We start from the raw sequence: 20,301 nt of genomic DNA, 5'->3' as shown, positions 1-20,301 counted from the left end.
ACCAATTGTATTCCTAATTTAGAAATATTATTCTACAAACATTCCTGAACAAGAGGGCTTTGCATATACATTAAAGCAGAATACCTAGTCAACTTCTAGTTATGCCATGTAGTGAAATGGAAGTAAGATGAGCAGGCCGAGATCATTTTTGTTGGAGAACTGAAACCACATGAAATAGGTAACAGAGTTACCCCAACTGGGGGGCAAGAGGACTTGAAAGTTTCCTCCATAAATTTGCAGTTAGTACAGGGCTGCTCCAGTGATCAGAGTCATGAATGCCCTAGAGTGTCTGTATAACCCTGTACACAGGCTGAGACAGCTCTAACGGCCCAGAAAAGCCTCTGGACAGAATCACTGCACCCTTGGACATTGTCCGACCGCATGTATGAGAATAGTGAGTGCTGAGGAGTTGTGGGTAGCTCGGTACAACTCTTGCTAAAGGAGTGTCATCAACATTCATTGCTGAAAGTGAATTTTTTCATTCACATATGTGATGCCTATTAGGTCATGATTTCTTGGATACCAATTTGTACAAGATATGAATTAATTTTTGAACATCCTTTCTTAAAAGTACCATGTTCATATAGTTGCTCATTTTAATATGAGTAGTTCAGATGGGACATAATAGAGTAAGGAAATGATTGAACATCCTAAGATCTAGTGTATATACCTTTGTTCATGATGAGATTCATCCCCTGTCCCCCTTTGTAGTGACACTGATGGCATAAGGAGTATTAGATGAAATTTAATGCAGAAAACAATGGGATATATGAATGGTAGATATGGTTGACAACCACCATTTTCACTGAAGTTGTTTCAAAGCAAAGAAATTTGGGATAAATTCATTTTATTTGCTCCTGAAGGGTAATTAGGAATAAGTAGGAATTGTGAAGAGGCTGTAGTGTTGACATTAAGAGAAGTTTTTGATTCTTAAAATAGGATATATTACACAAGAGTGAACAAACAGAAGATACTGAACAAATATTCTGTCATAAGTAAGTGATGGATTATTCGGACTTGTTGAACTATGTTTTTAAATGTATTATTTAAATATTTAAATATTATTAAAACCTTAAATAATATTTAAATATTATAAAAGTTGTAGAAAATTATGTTTTCAATACAAATATACACTTATAAGCTATATTGTAGATATGGGAGTAAACAATGCAATTTTTTTTAACTGAGTGAAAAATTTAGTTTTTTAAAATTCCAAATGGAGCTAACAGCTTAGTGTGATACATATTTTGAATTTCAAAATTTGTAACCAAATAGGACAAATGTGTTGAACTGTACTTTTCTTGAAGAACCGTGATAAGAATGAGCGGTGAAAAAATTACAGCATACTTACCAGGGATCAAATACTTGCTTAGGGTTAATAAGAAAAATCTCAGCAAATGCTAGAAATGAGGTACACGATCTATCAGAGACCCATGATTAAAGTGGTATCTTGTTAGGTATATGAGCTTGAAAAGAAACGGCATAGCTTCACTTTACCCCAGTTGCTTCTTTTGTAAAACGGGGAGACTAAGAGTGTGGTAACTCAAAATCCTTTGTTAATGATTTTCTTCTTAGAACAGTGCCAGGTCCAATTAGGATTAGATTGCTATTTTTATTATTGATATTTGCCCTAGTTCTGCCTTTTATTGACTGTGTGAAATTGGTGAAGATCCCTTTCTGAAGCTTTGTTTCTTACCTACAAGCTGGGAATAGAATACTTGCTATGAAGAGTGGTTGTTAGTACATTAGAAAGGCTGGATATTTGTTGATATAAGGGGCTCAGCGCATGGTAGAAATTTGATAGCATTTTTTTCTTGCCCTCCCATGTATTACTGTGGAGACATCCCACATATTATGTCCAAGTTTTTATTTTCCCCTCAAATGCAATGTCAAGCACAAAACATTCCCATCTCCCAATTCTCTTCTGATGTTCTACAACCATTAAAGTATAGAAAACTAGAATGAGTGTTTTTATAACTTTTGCTGTACTTAAGCATGTGGAGAGAAGAGCGCTAGATCACAGGACACACTTTGATAGGAAAAGGGAAATATTTACACTGCAAACAACTTTCTCCTCATGCTTAACAGTTTTATGCTGTCATTCTGTCAGCACCAAGTGAGATTTTTCTATTTAAATAGTTTTCTATTTGTGGTATGATAATTCATGTATGGACTTCATGTAACTAACATAAATATAATGGATGGTTGAGAAGTGGTTTATTTTTACCAAGAGGAAAAAATGTGTACACGATTTTTTAAAATATTGCTTTGAAAATATTTAAAATTAATTTTGATTCAGTTGGTGGAAGATAGCGTCACAAATTCACTGCTAGTGGTATTCTTGAGAAGTAATGTTTGAATTTTCTAGGTATTGTCCCCAGACTGGCTTAAAAGAATTTAATTTTAGATGTAAATTTTCTGCTTAACGTGGAAGATTTTCCCTGAAAATATTAGCTTCATCAGATACATAGTTGCTTAGGGGTAGCTGCATGGAATTATGGGAAGAGTGAAATAGAAAAAAATTTTCATGTCTAAGTTATACATACTGGTGTAATCATATTGATTGGATGATAATGATAATTACAGCAATAATGTGATTGAAAGGGTAAGCAAGTAACATATACTACAGTTACTAATATAATCCTGTGATTGAGTTTACCACTTCGTTTCTCTTTCCTGGAAACCCTTAAGTTTGTCACTATTGCACTTTATTTCCTTTGCTTATTGTAGTGGTGTATTAGTTGTATTACTGCTGCTATAACAAATTACGACACATTTACATAACTTAACACATATTTATTGTCTTGCAGTTTCAAAGGTCAGAAGTCCAAAATCACTTTAATATGGCTAAGTCAATGTGTCTGCAGTGTGGGTTCCTTCTGGAGGTGCTGAGGGGAGAATCCATTCTCTTGCATTTTCTGCTTCTGGTGGCACCTGTCTTCATTGTCTTTTCCCCATTCCTCCATTTTCAAGGTTCGTTGCTTTTATTTCTGTTTCTGTCTCCGCGCTGTCTCCTCCTTTAACTTTGAGTCCTTCTCTCCACTTCATCTAAGGACTCCTGTGATTACTTTGGACTCACGTGGATGATCTGGGATAATCACCTTGTCTCCAGATCCTTAAATGAATCGTATCTACAAGTCCTTTGGCTGTGTAAGGCAGCACATTCCCAGGGCCGGGAGATTAGGTGAAGAACATCTTTTGGGACTATTATGCAGCCTATCACAAGTGGTAATATCACTTTTATGCCTTGAGACCCTGAAATTAATGTACTTGCTTACGCATGGAAAAACAATGTATCTGTGGGGGTAACAGTTTATTTTTGAACCATTAGAAGGTATTGATGGGGAAGTTTTCATCTGACAACAGATACTGATAAATTAAATACCCTTAGATTTGTCAAAACTAGCTTTAGTAAAATATAAGTAAAAGTATTTGCACTGCTAGGGTCAAAAATATTAATTAAACCCATTATTTATCAAGGCCAAGTCCTGGATTAGTTAGGTTTAAATTAACCTAGAACATTATCTTCCATAGTGCTTAATTGTGAAGCTTAGTTCTTGTTGACAAAAGCTCATCCATATAAGAAAGCATCGAAAGGTTGGTGTTTTTTAAGCTTTGCAGAATATAACTTTTCAAAGGGATGTTAGACAGTAGTTCCATCACAATTGATGCAGTTCACAGACATTCTTTGTGAATATTTTATCTCATGAGTTATATCTATGACACTAATCATAGACTTCTAGAAGAAATTTAGCAATGGTCATGTCAGCCTTTCAAGTCTTTCTGTAACCTAGAAGAGGATCATTGCATAAGATAGATTCATTTTCCCCTTTATTCCATTGTTGCCAGAGAGAACTTGAAATGCCCTGTTCAAATTAATTTAATGCAAATGAATTCTTGCTGCCTCACAAGTAGTTTGTCCTTCATTTTTCTTAAAATTATATTGAAAATGGATGTGACCTGCTTTACTGGTTGTTGTGCAGGAAGCGTTGTCCTTCCTGAAAGCTCCCTCAGTTGTCAAAATGAAGCCATTAAGAGTAAAGTAAATTATATTATCTGATCATAGTATCACAATTGACCTTAAAACAATAAATTTTATAATCAGTGCAAATTGCTGAATAGTGTTTGCAGTTGTAGAAATTTCAAAGGAAACCCTGGTTGAGATACAAAGCTGCTATAATCATTTTTAAAATCTTTGTTTTTCTTTTACTTTGGAACAGTAGTGCAGTAAGTACTTTTGCCTTATTGTTCTCTCTGCCTTCCAGAAACCCTCATTCAAATATTCTAAGTTTTTAAGTCTTTTTCATTTCTTTTAATATTGTAACATTTAACAATGTCAAAGAAAGTATAATTTTTCTGGAAATCAAGCTAAAAATAAAGAGAAGCCGATGTAAATGAACATCAAATTAACAAGATTGATTAGGAAAAGTAATTTTTGAAAAGGGCCCAAAATCCCTTTGCACATAAATGCAAAAGAATTTAGTGAAAGAAGGTGAAACTGGAGTAAAGAACTCTACGGATGCGTAAGTAACTCTTAATAAGAATGAGTAACGTACATGCATATCTTTAGCTCCCAGTTTCAGAGATACAGTAGTTGTACAACAAATGGTCCTTTCCTGCTCTTAAGGAAGCCTCTCCTCCTCCAGCCATGCCATTCCTCAGAGCAAGCTCTTCCACTGAGTTTTCAGCAACCATAAGTAAGAAGGATGGTACGATAGGCTGCGTGTACATATGGCCCTCATTAGCAGGCCAACTGTTCCTTTTGCCCACCCACATCACTGGGGACATATGGCGTTACTTTGACTGTTGAAACAAGTGTGTGTGGACATATCTTGGTATGAGTAAAAGACTGTTGATTGTCTTTCTCTTGTCGCTCGTGCAACCGTCTCCTTGTGGAGATCGTATTATCCATAACACTAGATTTGAGGATGATAAATGACGTTGTTATTATTAACTGAATTTGCCTCTCTAGTTTGATCACAAAACCAGCGAATGTTTGCTTATGGAACATGTAAAGCTTATAGAAGACGGAAAGCTTACAGAAAGAAATGATGGCTTTTCTAAGCATAAGAGTCAGGTCTTTTTCAATCAAAAACTAACTCATTCAAAAATTCAAGAGTTCTGTAAAACCAGAACAGCAGAGGTTTCAGAAATGCTATTGAGATCATTTATTATAAAATAGCCATTAATGAAATGTAATAGTGAGTCTGTTGTTGTGACTATGTGGAGAAATGAATGAGAAAATATAAGATAGGCTGGAATGAAGAGAGTCATCGGATCCCAGCATAATTCATTTTGTATAGTTCACAGTATTGTAACTTTAAAAAATTATGAATTTTTTCAGTACTGTGAATTCTGAATTTGCAATATGAGGCTTTTCAATCCTTGCAACAAGTGTGTATTTTTCAGTGGTTCTAGAATTATCGGGGCTTTCGAGCTGCTTCTGATAAGAAGGCAAGGCTAGAGGACTTGTGTTGAGGTGGCATTTGCACAGGACTTTAGATAACATACATCGATGATGTAGAGAGAAGAGCGGGTGATGTTGCTGTGGATTATAGGGGAAAGGCACCTTTTGCTCCCTCTGCTGACCTCTTTGTGTATTCAGCTGTGTAGCATATTTCTTGTATAATTACATATTAATTTCACACACTACATTAAGAAAATCTGAACAATTTTTACTAAACTCATGTTTTCTAAATATTAAGTAAATAAAACCAATATTTGGCTAGGTAACATTTATAAAAACAGGATTTCTAGATAGATGATGATAAATTTTCATCTATATCTATAGAGCTGATAAATTTTCAAAACCCTTTGAATATCACTTGTACTACAAAGTCTCGTTTCAGTTTCAGTGCCATGGCACATTGATTAATCACCACTAAAGCGGTACATGAAATATTTGGCAATATAGGTATTTGGTAATGGTGATTGATGCACAGAATACGGCACCATTATTATGCACTGGCCTTGAGAACTTTAGTTTTCATCTTCGATCACCTGATAGAGAACAAACTAACAGCTTTTTTCTTTCACCTTGCTGGAGAATAAACTAACAACTTCAAATTATCTGATCCATCCAAAAACTTATTTCCGTGAAACTCACTGATTTATTTATTATTTCGTGGGGATCACTATTATTTGCTGTAGTAAAATATCAAATGATCGATGTTTTATACCAACATGGCAGCTCACATGGTAGGCAACAGAATGAAAACAAACAGGTTTACTACCAAGAATTATACTAGATTGCTTTTATTGACAGAAAAAGCATACAGATAATTTTATTCAGAGATTTTATGTGAATTATTTTGATAAGTGTACACATATATTTATAACTGACCTTTCTTTGTCAAGTGTGTGCCCACACACGTATTCATACTAAATCAATCTTAGAGATCTTATCCAAAGATTGAATTTCTTAAAGTGACTGTTCCAAATATGTATAATTTATGGCAAAAAAGTCACAAAATGGCAATACAAGGAGGCATAAAACTGAAGATAAAGGGGGAGATGATGGTTAAAAACACCTGTAAATGAATAATTGATTTTGATTTAAATTCTTTTTAGTTCTTAGCTGATGAAATGAATATAAATGAAATTATTATGCAAAACACCTCTATTTGTTGTATATGCATGTACATATATGTGTTACAAATACAAAACTGATAGGATATTATTTAACATATATTCACACTCATAATGTGCATATATGTACAAAATGAAAATGAGTGCTGGTTTTATATGTATGTATACACACACATACACATATTGCATACTTTCATTTTTTAAAATTTTACTTTAAGTTCTGGGATACATGTGCTGAACATGCAGGTTTGTTACATAGGTATACTTGTGCCATGGTAATTTGCTGCACCCATCAACCCGTCATCTAGGTTTTAAGCTCCACATGCATTAGCTATTTGTCCTAATGCTCTCCCTCCCCTTTCCCCACACCCACCTACAGACCCCAGTGTGTGATGTTCCTCTCCCTGTGTCAACATGTTCTCATTGTTCAGCACCCACTTATGAGTGAGAACATGCAGTGTTTGGTTTTCTGTTCCTGTGTTAGTTTGCTGAGGATGATGGTTTCCAGCTTCATCCATATCCCCGCAAAGGACGTGAACTCATCCTTTTTTATGGCTGTGTAGTATTCCATGGTGAATATGTGCCACATTTTCTTCATCCAGTCTATCATTGATGGGCATTATGTTGGTTCCAAGTCTTTGCTATTGTAAATAGTCCCATGATAAACATATATGTACATGTGTCTTTAGAGTAGAATGATGTATAATCCTTTGGTATATACCCAGTAATGGGATTGCTGGGTCAAATGGTATTTCTGGTTTTATATCCTTGAGGAATCACCACATTGTATTCCACAATGGTTGAACTATTTTACAAGCCCACCAACAGTGGAAAAGTGTTCCTATTTCTCTGCATCTTCTCCAGCATCTGCTGTTTCCAGAATTTTTAATGATCACCATTCTAACTGGTGTGAGATGGTATGTCATTGTGGTTTTGATTTGCATTTCTCTAATGAACAGTGATAATGAGCTTTTTTCATATGTTTATTGGCCATATACATATCTTCTTTTGAGGAGTGTCTGTTCATATCCTTTGCCCACTTTTTGATGGGGTTGTTTGTTTTTTTTTTCTTGTAAATTTGTTTAAGTTCCTTCTAGATTCTGGATATTAGACCTTTGTCAGATGGATAGATTGCAAAAATTTTCTCATATTTTGTAGGTCGCCTGTTCACTCTTGTGATAGTTTATTTTACTGAGCAGAAGCTCTTTAGTTTGATTAGATTCCATCTGTCAATTTTGGCTGTTGTTTCAAGTGCTGTTGGTGATTTAGTCATGAAGTCTTTGCCCACACCTATGTCCTGAATCATATTGCCTAGGTTTTCTTCTAGGGTTTTTATAGTTTTAGGTTTTACATTTATGTTTTTAATCCACCTTGAGTTAATTCTTTTATAAGGTATAATGAAGGGGTCTAGTTTCTCTTTTCTGCATATGGCTACCCAGTTTTCCCAGCGCCATTAATTACATAGGGAATCCTTTCCCCATTGCTTGCTTTTGTCAGGTTTGTTGAAGATCAGATTGTTGTAGATGTGTGGTGTTATTTCTGAGGCCTCTATTCTGTTTCATTGGTCTATATATCTGTTTTGGTATTAGCACCATGCTGTTTTGGTTACTTTAGCTTTGTAATATAGTTTGAAGTCAGGCAGCGTCATGCCTCCAGCTTTGTTCTTTTTGCTTAGGTTAGCCTTGGCTCCACAGGCTCTTTTTTGCTTCCATATGAAATTTAACATAGTTTTTTTCTAGTTCTGTGAAGAAAGTCAATGGTAGCTTGATGGGAATAGCATTGAATCTATAAATTACTTTGGGCAATATGGCCATTTTCATGATATTGAGTCTTCCTATCCATGAGGATGGAGTGTTTCTCTATATGTTTGTGTCCTGTCATTTCCTTGAGCTCTGGTTTGTAGTTTTCTTTGAAGAGGTCCTTCACATCCCTTGTAGGTTGTATTCCTAGGTATTTTGTTTTCTTTATAGCAATTGTGAATGGGAGTTTACTAATGATTTGGCTCTCTGCTTGTCTGTTATTGGTATATAAGAATGATTGTGATTTTTGCACATTAATTTTATATCCTGAGACTTTGCCAAAGTTGCTTATCAGGTTAAGGAATTTTTGGGCTGAGGTGGTGGCGTTTTGTAAATATACAATCATGTCATCTGCAGACAGAGACAATTTGATTTCCTCTCTTCCTATTTGCATGCTTTTATTTCTTTCTCTTACTCGATTGCCCTGGCCAGAACTTCCAATACTATGTTGATAAGAGTGGGGAGAGAGGGCATCCTACTCTTGGGCCAGTTTTCAAAGGTAATGCTTCCAGCTTTCGGCCATTTAGCATGATATTAGCTATGCATTTGTCATAAATAGCTCTTATTTTTGTGAGATATGTTCCATCAATACCTAGTTTATTGAGAGTTTTTAGTATGAGGGGTGTTGAATTTTATTGAAGGCCTTTTCTGCATCTATTGAGATAATCATGTGGTTTTTGTCATTGGTTCTGTTTATGTGATGGATTATGTTTATTGATTTGCATATGTTGAACCAGCCTTTCATGCCAGGCATGAAGCCAACTTGATCGTGGTGGATAAGTTTTTGATGTGCTGCTGGATTCTCTTGCCAGTATTTTATTCAGGATTTTCGCATCGATGTTCATCAGTGATATTGGCCTGAAATTTTCTTTTTCTATTGGGTCTCCGCCAGGTTTTGGAATCAGAGTGATGCTGGCCTCATAAAATGATTTAGGGAGGAGTCTTTCTTTTTCTATTGTTCAGAATAGTTTCAGAAGGAATGGTACCAGCTCCTCTTTGTACCTCTGGTAGAACTCGGCTGTGAAGACATCTGGTCCTGGGCTTTTTTTGGTTGGTAGGCTAGTAATTACTGAGTCAATTTCAGAACTTGTTATTGGTCTATTCAGGGATTTGACTTCTTCCTGCTTTAGTCTTGGGAGGGTGTATGTGTCCAGGACTTTATCCATTTCTTCTAGATTTTCTAGTTTATTTGTGTAGAGGTGTTTACAGTATTCTCTAATAATAGTTTGTATTTCTGTGGGATCAGTGGTGATATCCCCTTTATCGTTTTTTAATGTGTCTATTTGATCTTTCTCTCTTTTCTTCCTTGTTAGTCTGGCTACCGGTCTATCTATTTTGTTAATCTTTTCAAAAAACCCACTCCTAGATTCATTGATTTTTTTTTGAAGGTTTTTTTGTGTTTCTCTCCCATTCGGTTCTGCTGTGATCTTAGTTATTTCTTGTTTTATACTAGGTTTTTAATGTGTTTTCCATTGCTTCTTTTGATTGTGATGTTAGGGTGTCTATTTTAGATCTTTCCCACTTTCTAATGTGGACATTTAATGCTGTAAATTTCCCTCTAAACACTGTTTTAACTGTATCCCAGAAATTCTGATATGTTGTGTCTTTGTTCTCATTGGTTTCAAAGAACTTATTTATTTCTGCCTTAATTTTGCTATTTACCCAGTAGTCATTCATAAGCAGGTTGTTCAGTTTCCATGTAGTTGTGCAGTTTTGAGTGAGCTTCTTAATTCTGAGTTCTAATTTGATTACACTGTGGTGTGAGAGATTGTTTGTTATGATTTTCATTCTTTTGCATTTGCTGAGGAGTGTTTTACTTCCAATTATGTGGTTGATTTTAGAATAAGTGCTATGTGGTGCTGAGAAGAATGTATATTCTGTTGATTTGGGGTGGAGAGTTCTGTAGGTATCTATTAGGTCCACTTGGACCAGAGCTGAGTTCAAGTCTGAATATCCTTGTTAATTTCCTTTCTTGTTGATCTGTCTAATATTGATAGTGGGTTGTTAAAGTTTCCCACTATTATTGTGTGGGAGTCTAAGTCTCCTTGTAGGTCTCTAGGAACTCGTTTTATGAATCCTGGTGCTCCTGTATTTGGCATATATATATATTTAGGATACTTAGCTCTTCTTGTTGCATTGATCCCTTTACTACTATGTAATGCCCTTCTTTGTCCTTTTTTATCCTTGTTGGTTTAAAGTCTGTTTTATTAGAGACTAGGATTGCAACTCCTGCTTTTTTTTTCTTTCTTTCCATTTGCTTGGTAAATATTCCTCCATCCCTTTATTTTGAGCCTATGTGTGACCTTGCAAGTGAGATGTGTCTCCTGAATACAGCACACCTGTGGGTATTGACTCTTTATCCAATTTGCCAGTGTATGTCTTTTAATTGGGGCATTTAGCTCATTTATATTTACCGTTAATATTGTTATGTGTGAATTTGGTCCTGTCATCATGATGTTAGCTGGTTATTCTGCACATTAGTTGAAGCAGTTTCTTCCTAGTTTCATTGGTTTATATATTTTGGTGTGTTTTTGCAGAGGCTGGTACTGGTTTTTCCTTTCCATGTTTAGTGCTTCCTTTAGGAGCTCTTGGAAGGCAGGTCTGATGGTGACTAAATCTGTCAGCATCTGCTTGTCTGTAAAGGATTTTATTTCTCATTCACTTATGAAGCTTAGTTTGGCTGGTTATGAAATTCCATATGTACATCATGGAAACGAGTGCATGTGATACACACACACACACACACGCACACACATTGCATACTTTCATTTTTGTGTCCATTTCTTTTCTGATTTTATCAGCAGCCAACTAAAGAAAATAGAAAAAAAAATTGGTAATTCGATCTTTCATGTTCTGCATCTTCCAGCTTCACAACTTATAGTTTTCTATTTTTATTGTTATTGTGATCAGAATGAAAATGTATACAATAGAATCAGAATCAGGTCAGAATCAACAAAAATACTATAATGTTTGTACATGCTTTCGATGCAGTTTGTCTCTGCAAAGGGTGTGTGTGTTTCTATGCACATGTGCATGTACACAAGTGTGTAAATAAGTGTTTTATTCATGATGGAGAAAGGCTGGTCAAAATGATTCTGAATGAGATAGCACCACTACAGCAGATAATTAGGTCTCTATCAATAAAACAAGTCATTAAACATGTTTCTAAGCATCTACTCAGTATCTGGCACAATGTTAAGTAGTGTAAATATAATCATTAGCAAAATTCAGCTTCTACCCTCAATGGTATATGTGTAGAACAAATTGGTAAAGCTGGAGTACATTTCAGGACCAAAAACAGTTTCTGTGTAGTTCCCACTTCATCAAGACCATGTTGTATACCTCTCATACACTTAAGCCATAGGGAAGCAATTATTCCATCCATCCTTTTACAGGGTAGTGGTGGGGAAGAAGAGCTGACTGTCATGCTTGAATTCACATAATTTCATAATTAAATAATTTCATGTTACATAATCTCGATAAACCTAAAATCCAATATATGATAAAGATAGTGTTTCAAATCAGTGGATAAGTGATAAACAGTTCATAAAATGGTGTTCAGATAATTGGCTATATGTATTTTATAGTTGCACAAAGGTATAATATGTCATTAATAAATATTAATTCCATAGTGGATGTCAAATACACTTTTCCAAAATATAAAGAAAAAATACCATAGACAAATATCACTTGCAACATTACGGTTAAAATTAAATATCCAAACATAGCCCTAACCAATAACAGAAAATTAAAAAAAAAATTTATGGATTGGAATTTGTTAAAATATAAAACTTTTCTTTTTCAGAGGATACAATGAATATGTGTAAAAAGCAAATATCAAATCAGCAACAAGTGCTTGCAGTTCACTTGACATATTTAAAATATGAGTAGTTCCAACAAATCATAAATAAATGATTAGTAGTCCAATAAAAAAAAGACAAAGTACATTGACAGGAAACTGTATGAAACTCATGAACACTAAATGTCTTAGATTCTCTATTGTTAAACAAAATGCAAAAACAATAGAGAACATTATGAATATGGAGTTAATATTTAACAAAATTATTTTATCCATGTTATAAGTAAATATTTACATCCAAAAACCCTTGTTTTCTCTGAAAGTTGTCACTTATGAGTCTATTTTGAAAATGTTTAAAGAATAGTAATTAATTAACTTTAATAAATAGGTACTCCTATTGAGGGAAAACAGACATTTCCATAATTTTTCTTCTGTTTCTAATCTAGTAGATGGTAGGAAAATAATGACAATTGCATATTCATACCTGGAGAATATGCATTCCATTTCTTTTAAACTTTTGCATTCTCAAAACTATATTGATACCTCAAAGCATACCCTTTGCTGTTGAAAACAGCCTTTCAAGTATAAAGACACACACATCACTTTCCTTAAATCTTATATAAGGCAAGGGCCTAGATTCCTATCAGAAAATGTATTTCAAGAATGCTTTTTTAGTAGTTCCTGTGGCCTTATCTTATAGAGGAAGGTTTTTTTTTAAACATACACACAGTATTTGATGCACATTTTTATTGGAAAGAGCTTTTATTTCCTTAAATGTTTTGTTGTCTAAGTGTGAAAAGTATCCTGCAGTGGAATTTAGTGGCACAGATGCTTATTGTGATAGATGAGATGAACTTGCTTCCCTAAGCATGCATGGTCATGAAATGCATCTGGCTTCTGTACGTAAAAGTCAGTTATGTTCCCAAATGTGTCTCTGCATTTACACAGACGTTTAGGGGCAGACACCCTACTGTTCCCTCAAAAGGCGGCTCTGCTTAATTATGAAGTTCAAGTTAGACCAGAAGTTGGAAAATACTAAATTCCACATTGCAGACAGAGCCTGAGCAGGTGATGTCACCACTGCATTCTAAGGTGGCAAGTCCTCAGAGAAGTCACTTATCACCTTACCATGGAGAAAAATAACCGTGTCCAGAACACAAGAGGATGCTTTTAGGTAGCGTACAATCAAGTGTGCAAACCTGTGCAATACATACCAGATGAAATCCAGTTCAGAGGCTCAGGAAAACAAACAAATGAGGATATGCTTTAAAAAATAGGACTTAATATAAACAGTCGTGAGAGTAAAACTATTGCTAAGCACATAGGAAACATAAACCAGGCTTTCAGGAAGGAGTTTGGCACATGTGTGCACTGGTAGGAGGTGTAATGTGCAGAAATCTGGCCTTTTGTGGCATAGCAACTAAAGTTCCTTTTCTATTGTCCAGACAACCTTAAATATTCCTTTATGCAGTACTATTTTAAAAAGGCCATCTACTGTGCACAATGTGTTAGCATCAAGGACATGAAATTTATCTGGAATATACCAAAACTTTAATCAATAGACTAGGACCAAAGCTTTTAAAAACAGGTTTTCGTAGATAAATCATTATAAGTTATTATTTCCTCGCCATAGGTAAGGCATGATAGATAACTTTACTTTTTCTCAGTCACTTAGTGTGTAGGTAGAATAATGACCCTTAGCAGGATGACCTTTTGAATGTGTTGTTAGGCAGCATGGAAGCATTATGGTTAGAGGTGGAATTAAGATTGCTAATCACCTCACCTTAAACTGGAGCGATTATCCTGAATTATCTAGGTGGGCCCACTGTAGTCACAAAGAACCTTCAGACAGGAAGGCGGAGAGACCAGAGTGAGCAGAAGAGCTTGGGTAAACTGGAGCCGAGGCTGAAGTGATGTGCTGTGTCCAAGATGTGCAGAGGCCAAGAGCTCAGGGATACATGTGACCCCTCAAACCTGGTGAATTCTCTCCTGGAATCTCTAGACAAAATATACACTTGATGATACCTTGATTTTAGCACACTAAGACCCATTTTGGACTTCTGACCCCCAGAAGTATAAAGAAAAAAAATGTGTTGTTTTAAGCCTCTGAGTTTATGTTAATTTACTGTAACAGCAGTAAGAAACTAACACAGTAAGACGGCTTTTATTTTTATGTGATGTATAGAATTAAATTGGATATGCTAGGAAATATTGGAAATTTATTGATTTATTTTTTTGTCTGAGCTGGAGTCTGGCTCTGTCGCCCAGGCTGGAGTGCAGTGGCGCGATCTCGGCTCACTGCATGCTCTGCCTCCCGGGTTCCCGCCATTCTCCTGCCTCAGCCTCCCGAGTAGCTGGGACTACAGGCGCCGCCACCACGCCGGCTAATTTTCTGTATTTTTAGTAGAGACGGGGTTTCACCGTGGTCTCGATCTCCTGACCTCGTGATCCGCCCGCCTCGGCCTCCCAAAGTGCTGGGATTACAAGTGTGAGCCACCGCGCCCGGCCAGGAATTTATTTTCTTAATATAGTTCTTCATATTAGAATAATGAGAACCATCGAGTAATGAAGTGTTCTATTTTGTGAAGGATGATTATATAAACAGTACGAAGGTTAAAAACCGGGCGGGACCGGCTGGGCACAATGGCTCGTTCATGTAATCCCAGCACTTTGGGAGGCCGGGGCAGGTGGATCTCTTGAGCCCAGGAGTCTCAGATCAGCCTGGGCAACATGTGAAACCCCATCTCCACAAAAATACAAAAACCAGGCAGACGTGGTGGCGGCGCCTGTGGTCCCAGCCACTCAGGAGGCTGCGGTGGAAGGATCGGAGCCCGGCAGGTGCAGGCTGCGGTGGACCGTGATTATGCCACTGCGCTCCAGTCTGGGTGACAGAGTGAGACCTTGTCTCCATTAAATAAATAGATAAATAAATATATATATAAGTAAAAGAGGAGGGTGTCTTTTGAAGGCTATTAAAGTCGTCTAAGTGTCCTCTGATTATATGAGGCTGGAATGGTGCATGGAATGTTGTGTTGAATAACCTGATACAGTCTCTGAAACTATAGAAGCATTAGTAATTTTAGCCTGAGAGTGCTATAATCTGGGATAATTTGGTCCAATACTTCCAGAGATGGTTGAAGTTTTGAGATAGCTGGAGTTATTTCAGTTGAAGACCTGAATATGAGGCAACTGGATACTCAATTACAATTCAATTTCTACTCTTTATATAAGGTAGAAATGGGTAACATGTGGGACACTGTGTTAAAAGTAATGCAGCCATAGTGTAGTGGTAGAAGCAGATGAAAAGTACTATAATAGTCGTATAGATGAGGTACTGGAAAGAAGCAGAGTTGAAAAATTGGAGATAAATGTCAGTTTTCCAGAGCCATGGGATGAAAACCAAACAGGATTACAACAGATTCAATTCACTCAAGATGTCTAACTTGGTAATAGGTCAGAAAACTCAATTTGTCGTATTTTCTTAAAAGTACACAAAAATGTTCCTTTTGATAAAACACGTGTAGTGCACCTTCGGATTTGATTTTTCTTTATGTTCTGTAAACTGCTCACAGTAAAACAGAAAAAAAGTCTGACAAATATGATGGTCCTTAAATCTTGTAGGAGTATGATGCTTCTCCAAAGAATAGAGGTTTTCCTAGGAAGGCCCTAAGCAAGGAATCAAGTTTCCTTTTGCAAGAAATAAAATTCTCAGGGATCTAGAACTAGAAATACCATTTGACCCAGCCATCCCATTACTGGGTATATACCCAAAGGACTATAAATCATGCTGCTATAAAGACACATGCACACGTATGTTTATTGCAGCACTATTCACAATAGCAAAGAGTTGGAACCAACCCAAATGTCCAACAACGATAGACTGGATTAAGAAAATGTGGCACATATACACCATGGAATACTATGCAGCCATAAAAAATGATGACTTCGTGTCCTTTGTAGGGACATGGATGAAACTGGAAAACATCATTCTCAGTAAACTATCGCAAGGACAAAAAACCAAACACCGCATGTTCTCACTCATAGGTGGGAATTGAACAATGAGAACTCATGGACACAGGAAGGGGAACATCACGCTCCGGGGACTGTTGTGGGGTGGGGGGAGGGGGGAGGGACAGCATTAGGAGATACACCTAATGCTAAATGACGAATTAATGGGTGCAGGAAATCAACATGGCACATGGATACATATGTAACAAACCTGCACATTGTGCACATGTACCCTAAAACCCTAAAGTATAATAAAAAAAAAAAAAAAAAAAAAAAAAAAAAAAAAAAAAAAAAAAAAGAAATAAAATTCTCAAAAGTTCCCTGCACCTTGGAAAGGCTCTGGTTGAAATTAATAGCACAACGTTATTTATTTAAATTTTAACTTTTAAGTTCAGGGGTACAAGTGTAGGTTTGTTACAGAGGTAAGCTTATGCCATGGGATTGGTTGTACAGTTTATTTCATCACCCAGATATTAAGCCTAATATCCATTAGTTGTTTTTCCTGATCCTCATAGCAAATATTACCCCCATAAAGTTTTATGGTTACTTTTTTCTTATCTTCTGATTAATGCCATTAGATTCACCAATTGAAATTATTTTTCAGTAGTTTAATTCCCTCTAGAAGGTTTAAAAAATGTTTCCGAATTTCCTAAGTCTTCTTTCTTTGTTAGTCTTCTAAAAAGCTATATTCAATAGAATTCGTGTGCTTAGGTACAGTTTCACTAAAAGCGTATCTTCAACATTTGATCTGTTTAAAAGTTCTTAAGGTGTTAAGGAACATTAGGTATCAGAGTTTATGGCATTTGATTAATCTGAATAAATCTTGGCATCAAATTGAATTCAGCAAAAGTAACAGTGATAAATCAGAGAGCAATATTTGAAATGTCTCCAGGAAACATTTTAAAACAATTTTTAAGTTCACTAATTTGAGTCATTACACTTGGCCCTAATATGGTAGATTTTAAGTGAAGCTCAGTCGAACCTGGCAGATATCATATACAAACTTTTAATAGTCCTAACAATTCCTGTACCTCATTTGGATAAAGATTATTTCCAGAGCATCAGTGCTTTGACCAGAAAGGCATTTATTATTCTGTAACACTTTTCTTGAGAAATTAGCATGATTCATCATTTGAGTACGCTCTCTCAGATAAGATTCTAATATTTGGGTGTGAATAAAACTTCAGGGCATTGAAAACAGCTGGAAGATAGACAATAGGGTGATCATCCTCTCTTGTCATTCTCTATCAAGGTCCTCTTTAATTATTGGCCTAAACAGCTATAACTTTATGGTGAAAACAAACCGCTCGGATATAGCGTTAAAGGTTGAAATAATGAATTATACATAAATCGATTTAGTTCAGTTATATTCTGTTGAATTGGGAGAACATCGAATTTTTAAATTTCTCTGCATTTCTTGAAGTTAGGAATAAAAGCTGGGGTGGGGTCTCCTGAAATAATGAGGTCTAGAATAATTTCTGTTAAATTTACTTTTTAGTAGGATAAGTCTACTAAAATCAATATGAATGGAACCTTCAATGTACCACTGAAGATAATTAATCTTTGAGAGGTTAAGTAACCATTACAAGGTAATTTACCTAATTAGCAACTAAACCAACCAAATTTTAGATTTCTTAACTTTAAGACTATTGCTCACATAGTCACGTAAAGTATATCTTCCACATAGTCACAGGCAATCACAAGCTAACACGAGCAGTTAGCACAAAATAGATGTTCCACATAGAATGCAGAACAAAAAAAGACACTTTAAAAATCCTTTTCCCTTTTCCAAATTCATATTTAAAAAGTTTCTTGTGGAATTTCCCAAATGCCAGCATGGCCACATATAATACAGATTGATACTCAGACCTCTAATGAGAAACAGTTAGAATTATGCTAAACAAGGAACATTCTATATTGATTTCACAAATTCTCCTCTTTCCACTTATAGTTTCTCATAAAATGTAACATGTTTGTCTCGTGTGGAGTCTGTATAGAAAAAGTGTGATAACTGAAGATATAGACACACAGGTGTATGTATGTCTGTGTGTTCCTGTGTATTATAGCCTTTCTTTAATGGTTTTCTCTTTATATATATATATATATATATATATACTTTAAGTTCTAGGACACATGTGCACAACGTGCAGGTTTGTTACATATGTATACATGTGCCATGTTGGTGTGCTGCACCCAGTAACTCATCATTTACATTAGGTATATCTCCAAATGCTGTCCCTCCCCCTCACCCCACCCCATGACAGGCCCCGGAGTGTGATGTTCCCCTTCCTGGGTCCATGTGTTCTCATTGTTCAATTCACACCTATGAGTGAGAACATGCAGCGTTTGTTTTTTTTTGTCCTTGTGATAGTTTGCTGAGAATTATGGTTTCCAGCTTCATCCATGTGTCTACAAAGGACATGAACTCATCCTTTTTTATGGCTGCATAGTATTCCATGGTGTATATGTGCCACATTTTCTTTTTTTTTTATTATACTTTAGGTTTTAGGGTACATATGCACAATGTGCAGGTTTGTTACATATGTATCCAGCCACATTTTCTTAATCCAGTCTATCATCGTTGGACGTTTGGGTTGGTTCCAAGTCTTTGCTATTGTGAATAGTGCCACAATAAACATACGTGTGCATGTGTCTTTATAGCAGCATGACTTATAATCCTTTGGGTATATATACATATATATATAAAAAAACTATATATATATATTTTGGGAACGGAGTTTCTCTCTGTCACCCAGCTGGAGTGCAGTGGCGCGATCTCGGCTCACTGCAAGCTCCGCCTCCCGGGTTCACACCATTCTCCTGCCTCAGCCTCCAGAGTAGCTGGGACTACAGGTGCCCGCCACCATGCCTGGCTAATTTTTTGCATTTTTAGTACAGACGGGGTTTCACCGTGTTAGCCAGGATGGTCTCGATCTCCTGACCTCATGATCCACCCTCCTCGGCCTCCCAGAGTGCTGGGATTACAGGCATGAACCACCGCGCCAGGTCTCTATTTAAGTTAGCTCTGTCCAGGGCAAACCAGCATTTCAAAGATACAAACTGTTTTTGCAAAAAACAGGTATACACCTATCCATAGTGCAGACATTATGTCTACTTATTTCTCTCTAAATAGATCTTTCATTTTAACAAGTACTTCACCTTCACAAAATTTAGTTGAGTCAGTGAACTCTTATCCAGATGCTATATCTTGGCCAGATTATCAAGAATTAAGCCTCACAGATAGGCTGTTTCCATTTCCTTTAACAAAGTTTATCAGTCCTGAGTTACTTCTTGATTTCTTGCCAGTGGCATATAATGATGACTCAGCCAAGTCAGTTCCCAGAGTTGGACTCTTTTTTTTCTTATACACAGGAAACTTCTTTTCCAAGAATACTTGTTCCAGTTGCTCACAATCTTCATAGTTGATGATTATAGAATGATCTATGTACTTTCAGTGTACCTTCAAAAATGAGATCTGCAGCTGGATAAGACGTGTGTGTGTGTGTGTGTGTGTGTCTTAGTAGACTTAAACCGTTCATTGAATAAGAAGCCTAGTTGATAGTGTAAGGTGAGAGTTAGAAGAACAGGGAATTATTTGGTTTAAGGAATTGTGAAGAAATGTGCTATGCCATTAAAATTTTTCTCTACTTTTGTGTTAAATCTTAATTTTGTGCAGAATTTACTAAGCTGCAGGAAACTGTCAAAATTGACTCTTGCTAAGTTCCATATTGGTTTGTAATTATCTTAAAACAAAAGTTGGTTGATACTAAAGTGCAGTTTTTCCTCTAGCTTTCATAAATTGAGACAGGTCTTTTTCTCACCCTCCACATACCTATGGCTGGAAGCCGAGGTGGTTGTTCTTGGTTCCCGTTACAACTTCTAGACTGTTAATTTCTCCGCTCCTTGCAAATTAGACTGTTCCTTTGAAACTCAAACCCCTTGGAAATATCGGCCATGCCCCTTTGGTATTACCATCATCAACAGACCTCCCTCCTGGGCACTCTGGTCTTATTTTTTTTTTTTTTTGAGATGGAGTCTTGCTCTGTCACCCATGCTGGAGTGTAATGGTGTGATCTCGGCTCACTGCAACCTCCTCCTCCCGGTTTC

Source organism: Symphalangus syndactylus, chromosome 2, assembly GCF_028878055.3.
Source record: "Symphalangus syndactylus isolate Jambi chromosome 2, NHGRI_mSymSyn1-v2.1_pri, whole genome shotgun sequence".
In the NCBI taxonomy this organism is placed as follows: domain Eukaryota; kingdom Metazoa; phylum Chordata; class Mammalia; order Primates; family Hylobatidae; genus Symphalangus; species Symphalangus syndactylus.
The sequence above is the reverse complement of the archived record's forward strand: the minus strand, read 5'-3'. Positions refer to the sequence as shown.